The 13,620-nt window shown below is 37.0% G+C and overlaps 1 non-coding gene across 1 annotated transcript; it reads left to right on the top strand.

The window, feature by feature from the left end:
• The first annotated feature begins 2,692 nt into the window (after positions 1-2,692).
• On the top strand, positions 2,693-2,796 carry LOC141722740 (small nucleolar RNA R71). Its single transcript, XR_012575744.1, has one exon. It is a non-coding gene; the product is annotated as a small nucleolar RNA R71 (small nucleolar RNA).
• Positions 2,797-13,620: the final 10,824 nt, after the last annotated feature.

Below are 13,620 nucleotides of genomic sequence, written 5' to 3'. Positions count from 1 at the left end.
ACTTACCAAACTGCTTATCCAGCTTTTGTTTTTGCAATCTCTTAGGAAAAGGTGGTGGAGGATAGAGCTGTTTCTCCCCTGTATTACCCTCAGGCAGAGTGTGTTCAATAGTAGTCTTCCTTGGTTCCCCCTCTCTCTCCTTTTGCTTTTCTTCTTCATCTACTACTTCAGCTTCTCCATCTTTTGCTTTTTCAGCTTCAGCAACTTTTTCAGACCTTAAGGTAATAGCTTTGACTTGCTCCTTAGCTTCCGTCCTGCCTGGCACTTCAGTATCGCTGGGAAGTATGCCAGGTTGATGATTGAGCATGACATTGGCTATTTGACCGATTTGATTCTCCAAGGTCTTGATAGAAACAGCCTGACTTTTGCACAACAACTTTAGCTCCTTGAAATCAGCACTAGAAGGTGGAGCAGCACCTCCTTATTGAGGATATGATTGCCTTTGAGCATATTGCTAAGGTTGCTAGAATTCAGGTGGATTAAACTGTTTATTTACCGCTTGCTGATATGATTGCTGAACGGCATTCTGATTGTTGCCCCAGCTGAAATTGGGATGATTTCTGTTATTAGGATGATAAGTAGCTGGCACAGGCTGCTGCGGTCGCTGATAATTGTTCACGTACTGAACAGATTCATTAACAAGAGAACACTGATCCTTAGCATGAGATCCTGCACAAAGCTCACAGATAATGGCAATTTGATTGACTCCATAGTTAGCTAAAGAATCGACCTTCATAGACAGCGCTTGGAGCTGCGCTGCAATAGCTGTAGTTGCATCAACTTCCAGAATACCTGCTACCTTCCCAGGCATCATCCTTTGAGTTGGGTTTGAAGGGTTTTTAGCACATAAATGCAACGAAAACGTAAATTTAAATCTTAAAAAAAACGAAACCCTCTGCAGGACCCATGCGAAAAATAATATTTAATTCGTAGTTCAGTATGTTTACCTTAAGAAGCTTTACGTTAATGGAAAGATGGAGGTCTTTAATGGCGATCCAAAAATGATGAACGGAGATCATTAGCAGCTGCTCCTCAAGTGTGAAGCACTCCACCGGTATACACCAAGAAAACGATATAATGAAGGAGGAGGAGATGGAGAGAATTAGGGTTTTATAAATCTTTTTGGTTGAGGCAAAAATAGGGTCTATAATAGTATATTTATAGGCAAAAATTTTAGCTGAAAATTTTCCCATAAAATATTATTATTATTAACCCTTTATTATTCTCACTAATAATTAAAACACCTTTTAATTATTAATCATTTTTCTAAACACTTTAGAAATAATTCTCTCACTTGATTTAATTTCCAAAAATTAAATTCTTAATTAATAATATTAAGAACTTTTTCTTAATTAATTTATAATCAATTAAATCTCATTTAATCAATTATTAAATTTGCCAATTAATTATTTATTTCATAAATAAATAATTATCAGCCATTATTAATTAATTTCTCCACCATTAAATCATTCTCTTTTATGGTGTGACCCTGTAGGTTCAATATTAAGCCGGTAGTAGAAATAAATAATAATAAAACTATTTTATCATTATTTATATAAATTCTTTAATTCATTAAATATGATTAATTAATTAATCATATTTATTCTACATCGTGAGGGATACTTCTCAGTATATCGCGACTATCCGGATAATACGAATTCACTGCTTAGAATACCAAGAACCTATTCAGTGAGTAGTTACCGTACAATTAATTCCTTCTACCCTGCAATGTCACGATTAAATACAAGGCATGGAACTTGTGTCAAGCCTATCTTATTTAATCACTTGCTTTCCCATTCACTATGCTTAGTTCTATTTAATGTAAATTAAAAACTCCTTTCTAATTTCATTCACTCTGGTCAGAGATTCCTGAACTAACATAAGTGGATCAGCATTGAACATTCTCTTCCTACACTGGAAGGGGTAGATCCTTTATTGATCATACACTATCTTCGTGTACAAATTCCTATACCCAGTAGAGCCCTTATAATTGTCCCTTGAGACTAAGAACTAAACCAAAGCATAGTTTAGTGTACACAAGATGACTATGATGACCTCAAGTCTAAGGATACTTGTACAACTATCACTATGTGAACAACTGCTGACACGTGAGTGAACTCCATCAGTTGTTCAGCTGTGTGAGTCATGTTCAGTGAACTTATTCTATAATAAGCACCTACATACTAGCTATAGTGTCACCACACAAATGTCTATGAGAACAGACATCCTTCATAATGAAGCAAGCATAGTATGTACCGATCTTTGCAGATTATTAATTACCAGTTAGTAATCCTACGACCAGAACCTATTTAAGTTTAGAGTTATCATCTTTTAGGTCTCATTATTATGATCTCATCACAATCCATAAAAAGCTTTACTCTAAACTGTGGTATATCTTATTTAAACATTTAAATAGATAGAGCCCGCAATAAAAACAAAACAAGTCTTTTATTAATATCAATGAAATCAAAACAGATTACATAAAAGTTATTCCTAAATCCTCATACATGATTAGACTTAGGACATATCTCTTTCAGGGTTTTGATGCTCATTTGCAGCCATAGTTTCAATGAGATTATAGGCCTCAGTATAGCTTTTGGCCCACAAGGCGCCTCCAGCAGCTGCATCGAGCATGGGCCGAGATTGGGCCCCCAAACCATTATAAAACCCAGTGATCACCATCCAATCAGGCATACCATGATGTGGACACTTTCTCAATATCTCCTTATAGCGCTCCCAAGCTTCGCACATAGATTCTGTTGGTTGCTGCGCAAACTAAGAAAGAGCACTCCTCATAGATGCAGTCTTGGCCATTGGATTGAACTTCACCAGAAACTTTTACGCAAGATCTTCCCAAGTAGTGATGGACCCAGCTGGTAGAGAATGTAACCAGTCCTTAGCTTTATCCCTCAAAGAGAATGAGAAAAGCCTCAGTTTGATAGCCTCATCAGTAACACCATTATAATTGAAAGTACTGCAGATCTCGATGAAATTCCTGATATGCATGTTAGGATCTTCAGTCACGGCACCTCCGAAAGAAACAGAATTTTGCACCATCTGAATAGTGCCTGTAATAACCCCAATTTTTGAGAAATTTTGAAACCCTTATGAATAGTGTTTTTGCTGAACGAGAAAACTTTTCATGCCACACTATGTAGGGGTTCTGATATGGATATTCTGAGATTTTATTAGTACTTTATATGGGATATAAGTGTATGTAAAGATCGTCAGAATCCAAATCCGAACATTTTGATTTTTCCCGGAAATACACTAGATACGGAAAGATTTGAGAAAAAGGTAACAGGATAAAAAGGATTTAAATTAAAGGATTATAGAAGAGGATCATAAAAGGAATATAATATATTGAGAAAGGTTAAGGGAACCTAAGTAATAAGATCCCGGGTATGATCCTTCAAACGATAAACGAAAACGAAAGTTAAGCGAACCGTATAACAGATCAGCGGTCATTAGGCAAACAATTAGGAAGTTAATCAAAGGGATTAGAGAGGATGATGTCACCCAACCAATGAGAAGAGGACAAGGAGGGGAGGATGACATCATGAGGATGACACAAGCATGACATGGGAAGGAAGGAGATGTGGTGGCTTTTTAACCACACAAAATCAAGGGCAACTAGGTAATTTACTAAAACAAACACAAAAATCAAACCAACCAAGCCAAGCAAATCATTTTTCATCAAAATCAAAAAGAAACCAAGGCATTGTTCTTCATGCTCTCGGCCAAAACAGAACCAGAACACTAAAACTGTTGTATCTCCTTCATTTCTCACTCAAATATTGTGTTCTATAGCTCATTGGAAAGGTATTGAGATGGCCTACAACTCTTGTTCACAAGTCTCGTCCAAATAATCATGGTAAGACCCTCATTTTTACAGTTCTTTAAATTGGACTTTTAGAAACTTCAAAGCCTAACTTTGTGTTCTTGATTTCTTTGGAAAGATCAAGCTTGTAGGAGGCTCCCTAAGGCTTCCTAGCAACTTAACACCTCCCAAGGAAGGTATAAACTTCAAACCCTAGCCTTTACTTTATTTGTTAGTAAGTTTAATGGTTGGTGTTGTGAAATGAGAAGCATGGATTGTGATTATTAGTAGTTTGGTTTGATTTGGAAGTGTTTTTGGTAATTGAAGCTTGATTATAGTTCATAGGTCGTGATTGTGGTTGTTTGAGTTGAAAACCTTGGAGATTATGGACTGATGTGGTATGGTTTAGGTGAAGTTTTGTTGTATTGATGGTTATGAGTTGGTTGGTGGTTAATTGGAGTAGTTTAAACATTGGTAATCGCGTAAACATAGTCGTCGTAACGTCCGATTTTCTTTGGACTGTTTTTGTGCATAACATTAGGACCCGAGAACCCCCTGCTAGATTATGACCACTGCCATTTTTAGATAGCTCATGTTACGAGCTTCGTTTTGATATGTAGTTCGTTCGATTCCGATGCACGGTTTAGGAGAAACGACCGTTTCAAGTAACGGCGTTTCGCGAACGAAACTTTTCCCTCGCCTTACTTTGAAACATAGTTTAAAGACCAATAAGGGTTAATTAATGCATGAAACATTTATGGTAAGTGTGTTAGGCAGTTGGTAAGACACTCGCGAAGGAATTGCCTTAAAACTCGTAAAGGTTAAATTATTAAAAATGGTGGAGCCGAGGGTACTCGAGTGACTTAAGAGAACCAGCAAGCGCAAAACAAGCGTTAGAGTCTAAGTTAGTTAAAGTATAGATTTACAAGTGACTTTGGTTTAATTCCAACTTACTTGTTGTTTATAGGTTACCAGACTCGTCCCGAGCCATTCGTAACCCCAGTCGCTCAGGCAAGTTTTCTACCCGTTATAACTGTTGTTGTGATGAATATATGTATTTGCATTATCTTGCGATAGATGCATGTTGGTTAATTAGCAAATGATGCAATATATTGAAGCATGCTGCTATGGTATATATATGCATGCCTGTTTCGCATTCTTTCCATATATCTGTTGATTCAGTTGATGATACCTATGCTAGAGGATAGCGGTAATTTGCATATACCCTTAGTACAGGGACCCAAAGGTGAAAATATTTTCTAAAACCGGGAGTCGAGGATCCCGAGTAGATTTTGTATATATGGATATAAATATATATATATATATATACTTATATATATATATATATGGTCATAGTTTTCAAAACTATTAATCGAATAAGGTTTATTCGATAACTTTAACTTTATTTTATTATGAATATTATTTTGAATATTCATTCGAGGACTTATGACTCCTTTTATTTTATTAATGAATATTATTTTGAATATTCATTCGGGGACTTATGACTCCTTTTATTTATTTATCTGAATATTATTTGAATATTCATTCGAGGGCTTATGACCCTTTTATTTATTTATCTGAATATTATTTGAATATTCATTCGAGGGCTTATGACCCTTTTATTTATTTATCTGAATATTATTTGAATATTCATTCAAGGGCTTATGACTCTTTTATATTATTTATTGAATATTATTTGAATATTCATTCGAGGGCTTATGACTCAGTTTATATTATTTAATGAATATTATTTGAATATTCATTTGAGGATCTATGACTCCGATTATTTGCTGAGTTATATTCTTTATTTTATTAAAGAATAAGGTGTCAATAATCAAACTTATTTTCGATTATTCAAATAAAGATAGTACTTTCATATAAGTATATCTTTGGTTATTTAATACTCGTTTCAAGTATAAGTTTTAATACTTCTACTTCAATTATTTTTATAAAGATTATTCTTTATGGGAATATTATTTAAATAATAATATTCAGACATTTTCTAAATATTCTGGGGACTGATTTACTTCATTAAATCAGCTTCACTCCAAACATTCTTAAAAATGTTTTGCGAGTCTTCAAAATGATTTTTTAAAAGTTAGAGCGGATCCCAAAACTCATTTTTTTTAAGATCCTCCTTTCGAAGGGGATTTAAATACTCGCTCAAAACCTGAGGGATCCGGCTCTGTGGTGTGTTTTATATTCGCAACAAGGTTGCTGTTTTGATAAATGAATTGATTACTTACCCAATACTCGGGAAGTAAAATTCTTGGAACAAGTTAATCCATTAACAGGCATCGCCTGGAAAATATCGGTGAGTTCTCCTTTCCAAATAGATACGACTTCTTGGTGGAGCCGTATCAACAAGTTTCTACTTGGGGAAAGTGGGGACAAGCTTTACGTTTCAGAGTCATGGATTTCATCTGAACTAGGAGTGGCGTAAGTGGCCGAGTAGCGCCGGCCCAGGCTTATTATATTGGCCCAAATGGCCTGGAAGTTCCGCTAAGGCGGTCCATTCCTTAGGAGTTCAGTGTTCGGTTGACAAGTAAATCCGACAGGTTCTCCTCTACATGTAGAAAATGGTGGGGTTGTACTACTACGACTGATCATCGTAAGTGGTCTTCCTGGCGCGGCAAACTCCCGTAATGAGTTCATCATCCAATTGGATAATTTCTGCAACACTACCCAGAGCACTTCGATAAAAAGGCTACGGTTGGGCGATTGTTGAGTGTTGGCAGGGTCAAGTTTTCAAAATGATGTTTACATCAAATGAAGTATCTCGTAACTTTATTTTATTTTGATAATATTTTAAAGATTTAATCTATTCAAATCTTGCCTTATAGTCTCATCTATGTGATGAACTTTGAAACTTATTATAACTTGAACGGTGGTAGTTCAAGTAGTATTGGGAAAGATATAAGTATATTGGGGTATTTGGTAACCTCATATTTTAAACTTATATCTGATTAATAATTGTCTTATGAATGACAAAGATTTTCATAAAAACGTTGAGACAAGGTTAGATATATGAGATCACCTTGCAACGATATTTTTTTTATACAGTTATACACTGGGACTTTGTGTATATTATGCATGGAAGAGGACTTCCAATATTTTGAAAAGTATATATGTATATATACTGAATATTTTGCGACTTCATCGCATTAAGATATCAAACTTGGTTCATTTCTTTTGACCAAGACTTTCATAAGTATTATGAGTAGGCTCATATATTGTAAATCATTATACATATTATTTTGGTGGGCTTGCTGCTCACCCTTTCTTTATTTCTTCATCACACAACAACAGTTAGGAAAGATGGCCAGACTCCAGCAGACCCAGCGCAAGCGCGTGGGAAGCGTCCCGCGTCTTCCCGTTGATGTTGTAGCTGCTATAGCTGCAGAGGTAGATCTATTGTAGATCAGACCATCTACTTTGAGAATCAATTATGTATAATTATAACTTGTGGCAGATAATGGCAATTAACTGTAAATTTATCAAGTAATCATTTTGGGTTGTAATAACTTTTAAATTGTGGATTCAAAGACTTGTACTTATTTAAATTTCATCTCTGAGACTATAACGGGTTGTGGTGTGTGTTAGTGTGGGGTCACAGCATAAGGTTATTATTATTAATTAAGTGAAGTGATATTGTGGAAAGAAAGACCGTGACGACCCGGATCCCCGACCCCGGATCTGGGGGTGTTACAGAAATGGTATCAGAGCTAAGCGTTATAAACCTCAGAGATGATGGGACGTTAAGATAATAAGTTAACTAAGATAATAAGAACTCTTTCCAAGTTCATAGTCGGGCTACCTAACGTAGCACTGACAGTTAAAACCCTTATGGGAACCCTTATAAATATCGTGATAGGAGCGAAGTTCGTTATCGTATATGGTAGCGGGACTCCGAACCCTGAGGTTGAGGAGCAACATCGCGATGATATTTTATTACTAATTGGAGATCGGATTGTGGATCCGATAGAGTGTCCTAATGCAGGACCGGATGATGTTGATATTGAGGATTTAGCGGTTGAGGATGTTGTCCTAGAAGGGATAGTTGTTGAGGAGATCCCATGGAGGATCCTGACAGGATTGGATAAAGGACCACTGATGAATTGATGACCATGGTTTGGTCGACTACCAGAGGTAGGATTGGCCGGTCACTACCGGAGGTTCGTTCAAGTTGTAAAGATAGTAGCCCCTTTAACGCGACTTACTCGTAAGACTGAGAAGTTCGAATGGACAGAGAAATACGAGAACAGCTTTCAAGAACCGAAGCAAAGGTTGGTGACGTTCCCTATGTTGGCGTTGCCGGATGGAAAATGAGATTTTGTGATTTGTAAGTGACGCTTCGCATAAGGAATTAGGGTGCTTCTTATATAGCACAGCAAGATAATCACGTCTGCGTCAAGACAATTAAGGGAATTTAAAATTCGATATCCCCACCCATGAGCTTGGGCTCGTGGCAATAGTTTTGCCCTAAAGATTTGAGGCACTACTTGTATGGAGAGAAGTGTGAGATTCACAAACCATAGGAGCTCTAGTACATTCTTACGTAGAAAGAGCTCAACATACGCCAGAGGAGGCGGTTAGAGCTAATCAAGAATTATGATTGGGAGATTCTTTATCATTCGGGGAAAGCCAATATGGTTGCTGATGCCCTTAGTAAAAAGGAGAGACTCAAGATGATAATGTCTTTTGGAGAGTTTATAAGAGATTTTGAGAAAATGGAACTAGTAGTGAAGGTAACCGGAGCCTGGTACCGAAAAGCTGTTTGAGATAGCAATACAGCCCGAAGTATTGGAAAAGAACATATTGTGCCAGTAAAAGTGATGAATGAAGGCAGAGAGCCAACAAATAGGTATGAGATTAATACCGAGAGTGATGATAAGGGAATAATGAGGTATTCCTATAGAATTTGGGTTCCAAAGGTTTAAGAGCTTAAAGATGAAATCTTAGATGAAAGCTAGTTTGAGGAATAAGAGTTAGAGCAAACCCTGAACGTGATAGTCAGGGAGGTTGCCACCAAGACAAAAGGAACCCATAACATGATGAAGTGGAAAATGAGGATTTAAATTATGTAAGATGACCCCAATTATGGGGACTAGGAAGTAATATTTAGACTGAGGAAACAAAAGTCGAGTAAGGACAGGAGACCCGAGATGGTACCCCTATACGGCAATTCATGGACCTGTCTAAAGAGAACTTAGACTATTATCCCCAACCACCACCCTGAGGAGACAGTGCGGTGGGAAATTCTTTCATGACCTTTAAGTCGCTAAGCTCTCAGAGTTCCAAGGAACAAGCTGACCCAGTCGAGGCAAGAGCCTGGCTAAAGGAAATAGATGAATCATTTGAGATTCTAAATGATTGACGAACCACAAAAGACTGTTTTGTCACTTACCCTCCTAAGAGAGAGACCACCCGCTGGTGAAAGGCCAAGGAAGGCACGGAGCAAGAGATTATAATAAACTGATTTAAGTTCAGTCAATTGTTTTCAGGAAAGTACTTCCCAAGGTTATGGAGATAGTGTAAAAGCTTAAGAGCCAGAACAAAGGCAGACGAGTATGATGAATTATGAATCTAAGTTGTAAAAGTTATCAAGATTCGTTCTGAAGACACGAATCCAGAATGACGGGATGTTTGAAATCAATGCTTATGTTGTGTTGGTTCATGAAATAACGATAAGAGAAAGGAATATAAAGGCAAGAGAGTTTGAGGAATGATAAGGGAGTTGGGTATGAGGAAACCCTAAAGACTCGTAGAAATAGAAATAGAAAAGTAGGTAATCGTCCGGATGAGAGTGATTCACCATGAGTTAAATTGATGGTTGAAGGTATAAGAGATACATATATTTTATCCCCTGTAAGTTGGGAAGATTCAATGAAACCTTGAGATAATTCGAAGGGTAAATAATAAGACGCGGATAGACTAAGGAGACAAGGAAGTAAGAAATTAAGAAAATTTGGATGAAGGAAGTGACCTTCAAGAATGGGAAGTGTAAGACCGGTGGCATGATACCCAGAAAGGGAGACGCCAGGTATGAAAGATATCCCAACATTGAGGTGACTGTTGAGATAAACAACAAAAGTACATAAGGAATTATTAAGAAGAAGTTCATGTTGAACATGACCAATATCTTCCAGAACATCCATGTTATCATTACCAAATCAGGAAAGAAAAGCGGATGACCATTGTTATCTTTTGGAGGCCATATGGATTGACCTCAATTTGAATAAGGATGCTATTATGAAGTTAGGTATAGACTATCGAGGTGGGAATGATTGAATAAGACACCCTTATCAGGGATATATGACTTGATTTATCCATGGAAGAAGGCAGGTACCTTTTTAAAGGTGGAATTAAGGATAGAACATCGGTAACTTAAAACGAATCCTAGGGGAATGCATAAAGGTTGGCATTTCACCCTTAATAGGGATAGTATGAGTTTTGACAGTATGAATTGGAAAGGGTTAAGGTAACAACAACCTTTAAGTATCAGTGGAGAAATTTTCAGAAGTATATAGACAATGATTCTGAGTATTAGTAAACGGTATTTTGATATGCCCTGTATCTAAGGAATACAGGAGGAACGATTCAAGGATAACCCTAGAGGTTTTACAAGGAGAAAGGTAATATTCAAAATTTTTCAAGAATAGAAATGTTGATAATGGAAATATGACGTAATTATATTGATGCCAAGTGAGCATGTGTTAAACCACGAGAAGGTATGGATCGAACCAGTAATGGTCGAAATTGTTCAGGGCAATTAGGACTTAAGATAAAAGATGTTCTAAGTATGATTGAGAGTCAGTCATGACAGTGATTAACCTCTAAAGACTGAGGCAATAACTTATAAAAAAAATGGTGATATTTTTCTTATCTGATTTTAAGGAAAACATCTTCACTCAAGCAGTGATCGGAAATAAGGTGGAAAATTTATTTGGAGGTGGTTAAAATGACATTGACTGTAAGGAAATTTTACTATCAGGAAAGGCCAAAGAGGTGGCCGACACTTTAAAGGTAAGTGGATAATTATAGGCGCGTGTGTCAAAAGAATACAGTGATGATGGTTAAAAATGTGAAGGTTGAATTATGGTTTGGAAGATTGACATTCCTTCTGATGACTGTGCAATACCCAACCGTAATAGTAGTTGGTAAAGGTTTAATTCGTGTAATCGCCATGAGCGGCTATCTATCTTAGAAGGTCCTATCTTGAGAATAATCCACGACCATGTTTCAAAAAGGACTAGATGAACCCTTGAGTTAATTCTTCTATTTAAGGCATATGATTAAGAATGGTATTAACCTGCTATCGTTGCTTTGATTGAAACTCTTCTGCAATTTTATCTGCTTCATGTCATGTATGTATATCAGAATCAGGAGTGTACTCCATGAATCATGAATGGTGATTATGTTACCTCCTTAGAAGGATTTGATACGACATGTATGGACTCCGTATGGTTAGCTATTAAGACATTCATGGAAAATGAATGACTACAGTGGGTCAGTGGTGGACCATAGTAAGGCAGCAATGATTCTGCGAGTAGTGAGCTGATTACAACCATGAGAGTTGTATTGGAATGGGTGTCGAGATTGAGTACCCCTAATCGGGTCGTGGTAGTGTATAAGTTATCATTGATAGACTAATTAAGTAGAGTATCTACCTAGTGAATAATTATTCTTTCTTATCAATAGAGAGTCGTATTATTATACGAGGAAGGTTGCGGTGCGAGCATAGAATCCTAGTAACGGTGATATATAGAATGAGATCCCAAGTTCGATTTCGAATGTCGAGGGAGTTTCAAAGGTGATTGTGTATATGCTCGAGGAAGAGCATGGGTCCATAGAATGATGGACGGATTAGCAAAAAAAAAAATATTTAGGCACGTGAAATGCGATGCTATAATACTTGATGCTGATATAAATACATTTATGTTTTGTTCTCCTATGACAAACCTCTATAGTTCAGAGGTAGGTTCCAAGCCAGATATTTTGTGGCAGTATATTTTTTTTCATATATACAATTCTCTTCAGTTCTTTCTTTTCTCTTCTTTTCATTTCATGTAAGCTGAGAAGAACAACTCTTCCAAAAAGGGGAGGTATTGCCGAATGACTATCTATCGGTGTGATAGAAGCCGAGTAGGATACCAGCTATTGTTTAATTGCTTGTCAATACTAAAGGCTGGCCACCTTCTGTACTAACTATGCGATATAACAAGTGTTCATGATCATAGTGATCTCTCAACAAATTCCTTTACTTCTATTTGATTGATCAAATTTTGGAAAATAGAAACAACTGAAAAAGGAGTAATAAAGTGGTGGTAGTATGCGGAATGGGAACACATTCGTGATACTAAGGTTGACGTGGTTACTAAAAGGTTATAGGACGCTAACGAGCAAAAGTATAACCAGTATAATACTAGGAACGGAAGGTAGTAGCGATTACGAACTGGAAAAGAATGGGTATTGAGAAGCAGAAGCTCTAATGCTAAAAGCGATAATGAGAGTCTGTGCAATAGACTTGAAAGAATTTGGAATGATCACTTAATTCGGATTGAGTTATCTTACGACAATAGATCATATGTCATTATCGAGATGTCGCCTTATGAGATCCTTGAGGGAAGACAATGTCGATCTCCCTTATGTTAGGATTAAGTTGTAGAGCGCAAGATGCTCGGACCCGCAGTAGTCCAAAGGACCAAGGATATGATAGATCTAATCAGAGGACGGATGGTAGTAGCCCAAGATGGACATGATAAGTATGTTGAGTTGACACAAAAGGATAAAGAGTATGAAATAGGGGACCTAGTAATGTTATAGGTATCCCTTGGAAAGGATTGATGAGGTTCGGAAAGAAAGGAAAGCTAAGTCTACAATTTGTTGGACCCTTGGATATATTAAGACGTTGGGAAGTTAGCATATGAGCTAGCCCTAACCCCGAACATGTAGCAGGTCGTAACGTGTTTCACGTATCAATGTTAAGGAAGTGTAATTCGGATGCCAGACAAATAGGGGCATATGAGCGCATAGACATGCAACCAGATGTAACCTATATGGACGAACCAGGAAGGGTATAGATTAAGAAGGAACGAGTGCTTAGGAGAAGGGTTATCAAACTTGGCAGAGTTTGGTGGTAGAACCACAATGTGGGAAAATTGACTCGAGAGTTAGAAAGTGTAATGCTAAGAAAGTATCCCCATTTGTTTTCTATCTGATTCCGGGACGGAATCCTTTTAAGGAGGGGAGACTGTAATAACCCCAATTTTTGAGAAATTTTGAAACCCTTATGAATAGTGTTTTTGCTGAACGAGAAAATTTTCATGCCACACTATGTAGGGGTTCTGATATGGATATTCTGAGATTTTATTAGTACTTTATATGGGATATAAGTGTATGTAAGATCGTCAGAATCCAAATCCGAACACTTTGATTTTTCCCGGAAATACACTAGATACGGAAAGATTTGAGAAAAAGGTAACAGGATAAAAATGATTTAAATTAAAGGATTATAGAAGAGGATCATAAAAGGAATATAATATATTGAGAAAGGTTAAGGGAACCTAAGTAATAAGATCCCGGGTATGATCCTTCAAACGATAAACGAAAACGAAAGTTAAGCGAACCGTATAACAGATCAGCGGTCATTAGGCAAACAATTAGGAAGTTAATCAAAGGGATTAGAGAGGATGATGTCACCCAACCAATGAGAAGAGGACAAGGAGGGGAGGATGACATCATGAGGATGACACAAGCATGACATGGGAAGGAAGGAGATGTGGTGGCTTTTTAACCAC

The sequence above is a fragment of the Apium graveolens genome, chromosome 4 (genome assembly GCF_009905375.1).
Source record: "Apium graveolens cultivar Ventura chromosome 4, ASM990537v1, whole genome shotgun sequence".
In the NCBI taxonomy this organism is placed as follows: Eukaryota; Viridiplantae; Streptophyta; class Magnoliopsida; order Apiales; family Apiaceae; genus Apium; species Apium graveolens.
This window is presented reverse-complemented; position numbering and strand designations above follow the sequence as displayed.